Source organism: Aphis gossypii, chromosome 2 (assembly GCF_020184175.1).
Source record: "Aphis gossypii isolate Hap1 chromosome 2, ASM2018417v2, whole genome shotgun sequence".
Lineage (NCBI taxonomy): Eukaryota > Metazoa > Arthropoda > Insecta > Hemiptera > Aphididae > Aphis > Aphis gossypii.
Genome location: NC_065531.1, coordinates 68,653,876 through 68,665,946, shown reverse-complemented (window position 1 = coordinate 68,665,946; position 12,071 = coordinate 68,653,876). Strand labels below are relative to the sequence as shown.

Genomic DNA, 12,071 nt, shown 5'->3' with positions numbered 1-12,071 from the left:
ATATATACCATATGTATTATATGTATCTAGTAATAGAAAGTTATTTTTAAACAGAATGATTAAAATTGCATATATTATTTAAAATAAAAATGTATTTCACACTAAAAATATATATTCTTACTTTACACCTATATTGAATTTAAAAACCAAATTGGTTTTTCAGTTTTACTGATCCAACCGTATAGTCAATTTAAAGTTCAAACGAGTCGATTAAGTACCTTTGGTCCTATACCTATTTAAAATAATTTATTTATACGCTTGTTTACTGGAACGAAAAAACTTCTATCGCTAGAAAGCCTTTATCCAGCAATTTTATACTAGAATATTGATGAACATTGGATGGGCATGATTGCATGAATTTATTTTGGAGATTCCTGATTAGTTACTATGAATACCGCGACTATAAAATATATGATAAATAATACATTTTATGATTTATAATTTAATATTTTAATTTAGACAAATTTAAACTTTGAAATTTTTAATCGTATAGTTTTTAAAATTTTAAACTAGTATCATAATACTGTATACACAATTATGAGTATAATATTATAATGTGTATTATTTAGGTAGGTAAGTTAAAAATATTGTGTTTAATGTTTATACAATACCTTTACATTTAAACATTTCACATTATACAATATAATAATAATTTTTGAACATAAATGTTATTTTTTAATTATAAAAGTGTTGACTTAATAACTTACATACTGCAGACACATGCTGTTGCAAACTTATTTAAGACTTCTTAATATCAAGCATCAAAAGTTTTAAACAATTTCCACTCAATAAACATTGAAGACTATTTGTTCCGTGATGTATGTATTCAACTAAAATGCACGTTAAATTAAATCTCACAAGTATAATATAGGCACCTGCTATAAAATAGCTGTGCAAACTTTTTATTACAACATGGTTTGAAAAGAATTCAAATTTATTTAGTCATAAACTTATTTTTAAATTGAAGTATGGTATTCTTAGCAATTGAAAGAAATATGGTAAAACAAATCACAGTAATGAAATGCAGTTAGAAAGAAAAAATTTTTGGTATAGCCAAAGATGTTTAACCAGCCTTAATAAGTTAAATATATATAATAATGTATTTATCATTCATTCAGCAGATATTTATTGTTATGTTTTTAGACATTATGTGTGGGACAAATTAGTTTTAAGGTAACTTTCTTGCAGAGGCGCTTAAAAAAAAAAATAAAGTTTAATAAAACGTAATACTATGTAGACGTATATATATTTACACGAGACGTTTACGTTTATATTATTTGTTATGTAGCTCTATACTGCCGCTTGTTACACGCGATTTAAAATTTAATTAGAATTTTGGGGTTTGCAGGTATAAGTCTATGGGCTAATATATAGACTCAATTATTTTACTTGTATTTATTGATACACGGGAATTTGAATTTTTTATTATTTTTTTCCGATGGTCTAACAATTGAAAATTCTATAAAATGCATTTATATAGTACATACTGTAGTTTGAAAAAAAAAATCAAGATTACAAACTTTAATTATACTTCTTAAAATACATTTTTGGGAAATAAAGCGATAAGTAAGCTTAGGTAAAAAAATAGGTAGGAAGAAATTAATTTCAAAGTTAAATATACGTTTAGGTATAAAGGTTAAATACTGAAGCTTCGAAAAGTCAAACAGTTGTTTTATTTTTATTAATTATTTATTTATACACCAAACAGTTTACAAATAAACGAATCATATTATATCATGTAAATAATAAATTTTACAAAAAAAAAAAAAGAAAGTTTTTATGTCACCATAAGTCACTTAAAAATATGCGTGTACTAAATTTAAAATTGATACTAAAAAACTAGAAAATAATAAAATATTTATTATTTGTACGACTGCAGAATTTATGTAGCCATAAACTACGAGTACACGCAACAATAAAATTATATAAATTATCACTAATATTATAATAATGATTGTTGTGTATGTTATCATAATGTATAGTAATTTTTATGAACTTTGGTAAATAAAAATAAAATCTGTTCTTGTTTGTATTATTTTTAAAAACCAAATCTAATTCAATAGCAAAGTGTATTCTACATAGTTTCTACTCCACATTATATAACATTTATGTGTGTATCTTCATAATATTATGCGTACATTGCTCAATTATTGTAAACGTTAATAATAAATAATTTTATTTAATATAATGGTTATTTATAAGATTTCTATTATTTATACCTTATTTTGAAATTTAAAAAAAATTGAAAAAAGGTTGAAATCTATATTTTATCATGATCGGTTTAATTAATTCAAAATTGATACTTAGTGCTGTGTGAAATATTATGAAGTGTTCGAGGAAATCCGATTACTGTATGTGTTGTATTGCCATTTACCATAATTTATGTAGTCAGTAGGTACCTAAATCAACCGCTACTAGATGCTGTATACATAATTAATAATTACTGATTATGGTAAACATTATTGTTGCGGTAATAATATGCATACTTGATACTTAATATTGTATTAATTATGGAATTTATGTATATGTATATATTGTATATATTATATATACATCTATTTTGTCTATCAAGACAAGTTAACTTATTACATACACTATGTTCGATATACAAAATAAAAATTTAAGATAAATTTCTAAAACAATGTTTTTTATTTTTTTAATGAAAAAAAAAATTCTCTTTTCTCGACACTAAATTTATTGTATATCAACGAGTAGATTGTTTAAACGACAAAAAGTAAATACGCATATGTAAGTAGCGAATCCTATTACCTATAGTATATTATTATAGTAATTACTAATTAGATGTGTCAGAAAAATGTGTATTCAAAAAAGTCATTGAATGTTCAATGTGTAACATAATATATAGTTAATAGAAATGAGGTTCACTCCTCATTGTTGACTAGGTATTGAAATCATAAACAGCGATGTTCTAAAATTAATTAAGCTGTAGAATATTCTTAGGTACTTAATTTAAATTTATTATGATTCAGTTATAAAGACGTTACAACACTAGATTATATTATACTTTTTGTTATGTGTTATTAATCATTTATAATAAATTATCGTATTCCGACACCTTTTATGCACTGTAACAAGATATTACACAAATTGTAAGTATGAAAATTTAAAATGACATATTGTTTGCTTATTGGAGAATATAATATGCAAATTAATAAAACTTTTACACCGAGATGGCAAGATAGTGTAACGTGTGTATTTTCAAATTGCTATTATAAGTTAGAAAGTTCATTATATGCGCTTGGTCTGTATTCAAAGCTTTTAATTCCAAACATTAAATGTTTTAATTAACGAAGAGTATAGTCGTTGCTTTCCGTAGTTTTTAGTATAATATTGCGAACTTAAACTTTAAGTGACGTAGAAACCATAGAGATAAACGTAAAATTATTCTCCTACTATTGTACATAGCGCACTGATTTTACACTATTTGACCTATTTATATTATTTGAATGCACCAGTAATTGTTTTGCGTAGGTATATTATTACAAGATATTTAATTAATCGGTCCCAAAAGATTAAATGTAATTGTAACAGACTGTTTTCTTTACCAAAAGTTAATACACGTTGAACTAAATTAGTTATTCAGAAAATATTTTGAATGTTTTGATCGTTTTAGTTTTCATTTAAATAATTACTTATGAATTATGATCAATAAATGGTTTTTATTTATGTGATAATTTAGATGTAATAAGATAAAGTTGATAAAATAAAAGTTTACCGAGCAAACATAACTTCAAAGAAATGTTACGTTTTATTATTTAAGTCTGATGATAGTTGTTTCATAAAGCGGTCACTATGAATTAATAAGTAAAATAACTTAAAATTATGTGACGTTAAGTGAACTTCACATAGTTTTTAAAATAGTTATGGCAGTCTACTAGTTCTAATTTTGAACCCAGATATCTTTCTTTGTATAATTATTATCTTTATATGACACGTTAACAGCTCTTGGATTTTAGCCTGAGATTTACAAGATATTAAGACCTTAACATCAGTGAAAATTGGCGTGATAGCAATATTTAAAGGCTGCAGTGCGTCGTTAGTATAAGTTATTGTTTAATTTACTTATATAAGTTATAAATGTATAACATTGAATCAAGTTGGTTATTCAATAAAAATAATATATTGGTATTAAAATAGAATTTTAAGTTCTTTAAAATTTTAAATGAGAGATAAAAAAATAGAAATAAAAAAAAAAGATAGAATTGTAATTCTAAAGAAATGAAAAGAATGGAAAGAAATATTTTAGACTGATATTCATACAGATTTTATATCCATTTTCATATCTTAGATTCTGAGTGGAGCCAAAGTATGTTATAATTTTGCATTGATGTGTGTTTTTTGTGTCTATCATAACTTTTTCGAGTAGTAAATGCTCAGATTTTCAAAATGTATTTTCTGATAGGAAATTGAATGTAAATAGTATTTGAGGGAATTTATAGTAAAATATGTCCAGTACTTTCTTGTAATAATTATTTAAAAAAAAAATATGTATGTATATATAAAGAATAACGAGAATTTTCACCCAAACTTAGTAGTTTTCGACAAAATTTATTTTTATTTGAATGCAGGTAATTCAAAACAGAGTAATCGTAAATATTTGAATTAAAACGAAATGGTAATATTATAATGGTATAAAAATATTTGAATTTTCTATACTTATATGGTATAATTTTTAAAAAATTTTTTTTGAACTATTAGTAGAAATTTTACATTATGGTTGTAGGTACATCACTTTAAAATTTAATATAAGGTTACTCACAAGTTGTTATATTTTAGCTTTTTAAAATCATTAAAGATAAAAATCTTCAATTTATATAAGTACCTACACAATGAAATTTTTCAATTAATTTTATACTTTTGCCTTTTTATAACACGAACTTATTCATGTCGTTCTATGACGAATTATACTTTACAACTACATACAACAGAGTGGTTACTTACCTTGTTAATTAAAAAAAAAAAATGAAACTTTTTTTCAATATAATGTATCACGTAGGTCTTCTCAACACCACTCATTCGAAAATTGAAAAATCCAATGCTATAAGAAAGCAGAATTGTATTATTATTATTATTATTTAAGTGTTATTTTCTATCGGGATTTTGATTGATTCTGATGGATATTTAAACACAAACATGACAGCAAATCGTCAAATATAGCCGTTAAAACGTTACAAGCTTTAAAACGAGTTAGACGTTTTTTTGATGAACGTTATCGAAACATCAAGGATGGTGATTTCTAAAACAGTTCGAGAGACAGATACACATAACATTTGTCGTGTGTCGCCGTGTCGGGAATTGAACGTGATCCAAAAAAATGTATTAATGACATGTCTTTTATCCGATAACCGACGCATGTGTTTTTTTCTTCAGTTAATCCTAGATAGCAGCTAGAAAGATAAGATTTTCATTTGAACAGAAAATAAAAAAAAAGTACCTATAAATAAATATAACTATGATATATTATATCCTTCTTAATTTTTTATTCGTACTGTAAAACATATATTTTGTGGTCGTTTATTACAATAATCATAATAATATCGCGGTTGTTGATCAACAAAACACACCACGTGAATAAAATTATGTAATGGAATTGGACGGCTTTTGTGTAAGAAGAAAGGATTCATGTCGAAAGTTGTCAGGAAGGCAAAACTTACTTTGAAGTTTAGACCTTATAGTCTTTTATCATGAATTTGTGTTTTTGAAATCAAATAAAATGATAACCGATGTATTTATATGCACCACGAACTAAGATATCTTTGCATCTTATTATATACATTAGTCCAAGATATATAGACCACAGAATAGATAAATTGTATAATGTATAGACGTAGAGACGATAAATTATAAATATATATTATCTTTTCTACATTGTATTCATGTAGACATGTAGTCTTATGACACCACTCACCAGTCAATGTGGTAAAAACTTTCCTAAAAAAAACTTATGTATAAATCAAAAATAGGTTTGAACAGTTTCTCACAAACGCCATCCAATTAATATTAAATTTAAAATAATACAAATAATAACGTACCTACTATACTAATATAATACTATCGTACTTGAGATCATGGCATTATGACAATTATTTGTTTATAGATAGTAAGTACGTATATTAATTATTCCAAACTAGAAATATTCATTATATTTTATACTATATTTATATTATCAATGGGAAAATTATTGTAACAAAGTTGTGAAATGAGATAATACACCTCCAGGATAAAGGTATTGTATAAATAGGTATTTACAATATTATAATCAGTAATCACACAAAATAAATCACGATGTTTAAGATGCGCATATTGTTATGCATATATATTTTTAAATTAAATTTAACTCTCTGACTTTGATAAAATAACAAATAGTTTCGAAAATAATTGTATTCGTTATTCATATTACTCGTATTTATTTTATGTAAGTAAAAAATAAATTAATTTCCACCCCATCTGACTACACACTTTATAACACGGCTATTATGCAAAATTGTAGAAGTTTTATACCAAAATATAATTTTTCAATAAAGTTAAACAACAATAATTTTTTCTCCGTCACCGCATTCCGTTTCTGTTTGAATTCGTTAACATTAATTTCCGAAGAAAAACAAAAAGGGAATACTTGTAATTTCGGACAGCCTTCGCCCCTTTACATCACATGAATTATGCATAAATCCCGCAAGGAAAGCCTGAGAAAATGCTCAGACTTTCAGTTTGCACTATAGTTTACGAGCGAGAGTGTAAAAAATGAACCAATAATAATAATTTTTGCGTCCATTAATAGATATAAACGTATTATAGTATAATATAATAATTCGCGTTACGGAAAAACTCGCCTTGGCCCTATTAAATCGCAGCTGATCTGTGTGCATGTGTAAGATTATTTATATGTAATATTCGAATGTTTGCATATATACTACTGTACATATACATATATATATATTATGTACACATTATATATTTATTCGTAAAAATATAATAAAGTGATAAAAACAAAAATCGGACGATGCTGCCAAATGTTCGTCAACTGTTCACAGTCGATAAACACTTTGCATATTAATAACAATAATGATGTGACCGCTAGTTAGGGAAGAGATGTGCATTGGCTGCAAAAATAGAGAGGAGAGTGGTTGCCAAATCGGTAGTGGGGGGAACGCGGGCTTCATCAATGGGCATCTTCGCTTCGCTAGTAACGTGCGAACGACCATTTGAAATGGATAACTTCGGACGTGTCTATAGATTTCGGCATATCACGAAACACGCGTATTATCGTAATCATCTCTAAACTAACACGCGTTTCATCGATGATATTTATTTTAAAAATGTATTATTTACTATGTACGAGTACCTATAGCTGATACCGCAATGACACGATTATTCGCGAGAAAACTGCAATAACCGATTCGATGTGTGATTAATTTTCATTTTCGTTTTAAAATGTGAGCACGTGCTTTAATTTGACTTTAACATTAATACTGATGACGTTCCGGTAGAATATTATATATTCCTACTGTTTGAAATCGGGATCGCAGCTAAATACCTATATTATCTGGCTATGTTAATATATAGGAACGCGCGTCTCGACGTGTGAAACAATAATGAGAAAAAAGGTGGGCTGAAAAAATATCATAAATTTATCTAACATAATTATTATGTATACCTATGGATACTATTTGTATATTTATGTCCAAATCCTATTGAAATCGTAAATTTAAGATTATAAAGGTTGCGAAAAAAAATATTTTCGTCGATATTAATTATTAATGTGATAAAAATTACCCGTTTAAACAAATCCGACTGCCCTTTTCGTTTACATTTTTATCGTTAGCATTGTAATATTTTTAAGTTTTTAACAAGTAGTATTTTAAACATTTTATTTTCACCATAATATATGTTTTTCATAATTTTGAATTTTGATAATTATTAATAAATCAATGTAATGATTAATTATACTATTATAGTCTTTAACCAATTACTAAACTCTATTTAATTAACATAATAATTATTTTGTATTTTATTTTATTCTCGCATCATTAAAACGAATGAAAATAACCTTTGTGCCTGAAAATTATTTTAAACTTTAAAATTGTATACATATAGGTAAATAGTTTAATTTTTAATAATTATCATCAATTTTGTTACACCCGTAATATTAAGTATTAATAACTAATAGAAATAATAACATTTTAACGTACCTATGAGGTATGGTGTCCAAATTATAGTGAAGATAGTACATTCAATTCCTTCATTATATAATTTTTAAAATATAACTTAGTCGACGTTTAATTGAAATGAAACAGCTAAATAAAAATTATATATGTATTAATATTATTTTATTATTTTAAAGATAATAATATTGAAATGTCATTTTAAATTGAGTTCAACATTTATATTTCATAAACATATAATACAGCATAATAATATGCAGTTAGTATAAAATAGTGGACAACGTTTATTTTATTCACATTAATTAAGAAAATAATACGATTAATAGTTTACTCGTATACGAAATAAATAAAGTTACGTTTACAATTAATTGTAATTAATAAACGTTATTAAACAATTTTACTATTAATAATTTTAAGATTAAATTTATATATGTGTACAAAAATATGAAATATGTCTAGATGAACATACTTACCAGCCAAAAAATATGACAGATAGACATGACAACGGTCTTAACGAATTGTTCTATTATTATCAATAGGTAACATATTTTGTTATTAAAATGTAACACTTTGGCGTTTTTTTTATTATTCATCATAATTTATTCCCTTCGTGTAAATTACGTATCGAATTTGGAGCATAAAACATTATAATGAAGTGAATGAAAAATTATACATTTTATAATTTATTGAATGTTTATCTTAATAAAATAATATAAAATATAGTTAATAAATTAAAAATTAAAATCCTTGTATATGAAAATATCGAAACGCACATGTTGTACAAAAAATAGGACAAGGTCTAACAGAGACACCAATATTTGAAAAAACTTTGACATCACTACATTTGTTTGTCTACGGTACGTAAACATTTTTCGTTAAGATATATGTTTAAATGTATATTAAACATTCGATTTTACGTGCACTTACTTTAGAGTTAAATTTGATTTAGAATAACTTTTATGTTTTAAATTTTTTCTATAGTAATTTTAGTAGTGCTAGTATAATTGTCAAAAATGTATGTTATAAAATATGTTTTTTTTTTTATGTAAATTAAAATCTTAATATACAAAAATTCACCCATCATTGTGGAATAAGCTCTCGTAGTGATGGGAGTATTGTCGACTCTAAAATATATTATACTTAATGGGTATTATTAAACAAAAATATTTATGAAACGCGATATTTTTTAAATTTAATTTAAACAGTTACGAATTTATAACGTATTTTCACTTAATAGGTATCAACGTTTACGACACTATTTGTTTTCATATTTTAAGTAAAACGCAAGTAGCTGCTCAAATATAACATAATGTAACATAATACGCGTGAATAGTAGCTAGTAAACACGCGAGTTATATTTTGTTAAATGTGCACGATGAATATTAAATAAAAACACATCAGTACAGAAGATTAAGCTCGTTCGAACGGAATTATTGCTCAATAACTAACCGTCATACATTTTGATTTTTTTTTTTTTAAATTTATAATCCATCGCGCCGGGATATCGTAACGCGTGTGCAAAATTATTATCCTATTATACGGCCTTTGCGCACATATTACTATATACAAAATAACGTGTTCGATAATTTTACGTTCGAACATCATATATAAAATATATATATATATATATATATGTATATGTGTATGCATGAACGTATTGGGATTATTTTTCGCAAATCCTATTACGACTGCTTTCATATACATGTATATTGTACATTCTATTCATGTGTGTATGTATATATATATATATATATATATATATATATATATTGAACCAATTTTCACGGTACATACTTCTTATTCTTTGTCTCGGCCTTTGGTCTATCTCTGCAGCAGTTATAGGGTACCTGCTACTACTCATATTATACACGAAGACCACGAGGTTCACCATTTTATATTATACGATTCTTCTTTGCTAATGCATGTAGTCTTTCTTCGTCGTACATAATAGATTATATATTATTATTATTATATTTACGATAGTAATAATAATATGGTCTCGTACTTTTTTCTATATAAATCCGCCATTGTTACTGTCGACTCTTACTCGTAGAAATAATGGGCTACTCGTATATAATACAACGCACCATCATATTATGTTATATTTGTTTTTTTTCCCAATATTGCTGGCTTTCCTAAATGAAATAATAGTAAGAATATGTTTCAACGTATATTTGTTGTAGTGCACACGTACATCATATACTATAATATAATATAATATGCTCGTGAAATGTACCGTAACCAATTTTAGATTATTCAGAAATCTCAAAAGCCGACAATATCTAATATAAATACGACAGTCGTGGTGAAGTGGCACAAAATGGAAATAAAAAAAAAAAATAAAAAATCTTATTACAACAATTCTACGATCCCCTATTTCTTCTATAATATAAAATGTGTACAAATGTACGATATGATGTCATGTTTCAGCGCCTGATTTTATTAGCAAACTTTTTTTTATCTGCTAGTCTGACATTTCTTATTTCAAAACATTTCCATTCAAAAACAAACTCCTTACCAAAGACGGAAACACTGCAGCTTTGTTTTTAGAATATTATTATAATATTTAATCTGATGATTGAGTTCAGAAAACATGTTTAAATTAAAAATTTGTTATTCAAAAATGTTATGACCTAAAATAACACACTATACTTTATTATTTAAATATATTTAGTGTAATCTTAGGCTTAACGAAGCGATAATATTTGTTTACAATAAAATGTTTGACGTCTATAAAAATATTTTATCGATGAGACATACGATTTATTGGTTATTATTGGTAAACATAACATACAATGTTGTTTTATTAAAATTATATCGTAGTTACATAGAAGGTAGAATTTTTAAAACGTACAGTTGCGTAGGTAGATGTATTATAAATATAATATTTTATCAAGAATCTAAAAGAATATAAATATAAATTGTTTTCCACAAGTTATACAAACTAGCTATATCAGTATAAAAATGTATTAGTCTAATTGTGTAAATCTCTTGTACATCAAAAAAATAGTAAAATTTAAGTGAGTTTTTAAACACACTAATGAGGTATTTTTTAGTATAAATAGTATAGCAAGAATATTATTAACACTAATGATATACTTTTTACTTCTATTTTATAGTTATTAATTCCTTTAAACTCCCTCATATAATATTTTTATGAAAATTTAAATATTATGACCATCATTTATACACAGTGTGAGTGATTTAAAAGTCAATTTCACAGTTAAAAAAAAAAAACGACGATAAGGGATAAGATGAAATTAAAATTATTTTAAAATAATTATATAACAAATTTATATGTAAAGCATTCAAATTATGATATTTTTGTCCACCTGTACTGAGGACAATTCGCTAATTATCACAAACTTTCAAAATTCACAATGATCAGTATCGAAAATATAGAATATATTAACGATTATCCGATGGTAATTAGGTTTTGTAATTTACGATTTTTGTAGCGATTCGTATGAAGTATTATAATATGAAAATTTTCGAATTCACACGTGTTATAATTAATTATATAGGTATGACGTAGAAAAAAAATGAAAATGAAGCTTTTGGGAAAATCAACAATCCGAACGAATAATACAATGATCATAATAAAAATATAATCGTGTAGAATTTTTTACTATAAAAGCAATCGTATACACTGCCCAACCGACAATCATTAACGGGCGTATTCGTATATATTTGGTTTCCACTGAATATTTTTATAAGGGTGCAGTGCATTGCTATAATATTTTCAGCGTATGACTGCAGAAATAATTATAGACAGACATGAAAACGCGTCATTAGGGTAGAACGAGATAATTAGAGCTGTTCCGCAGAACCGAGTCTCATTCAATGACCATTTTTTATCATGTCATAACATAGTTTTCATAATATACA

At 25.4% G+C, this 12,071-nt stretch overlaps 1 protein-coding gene across 2 annotated transcripts in view; it reads left to right on the top strand.

Moving 5' to 3' along the window:
• Window positions 1-7,199: 7,199 nt before the first annotated feature.
• The window catches only part of LOC114126057 (uncharacterized), a 57,221-nt gene continuing 52,349 nt past the window's right edge, over window positions 7,200-12,071 (top strand). For both annotated transcript variants that reach the window (XM_027989933.2, XM_027989930.2), the window contains exon 1: window positions 7,200-7,625. The gene's annotated coding sequence lies outside the window, so the exon portion shown is untranslated. The remainder of the gene's footprint in view (window positions 7,626-12,071) is intronic.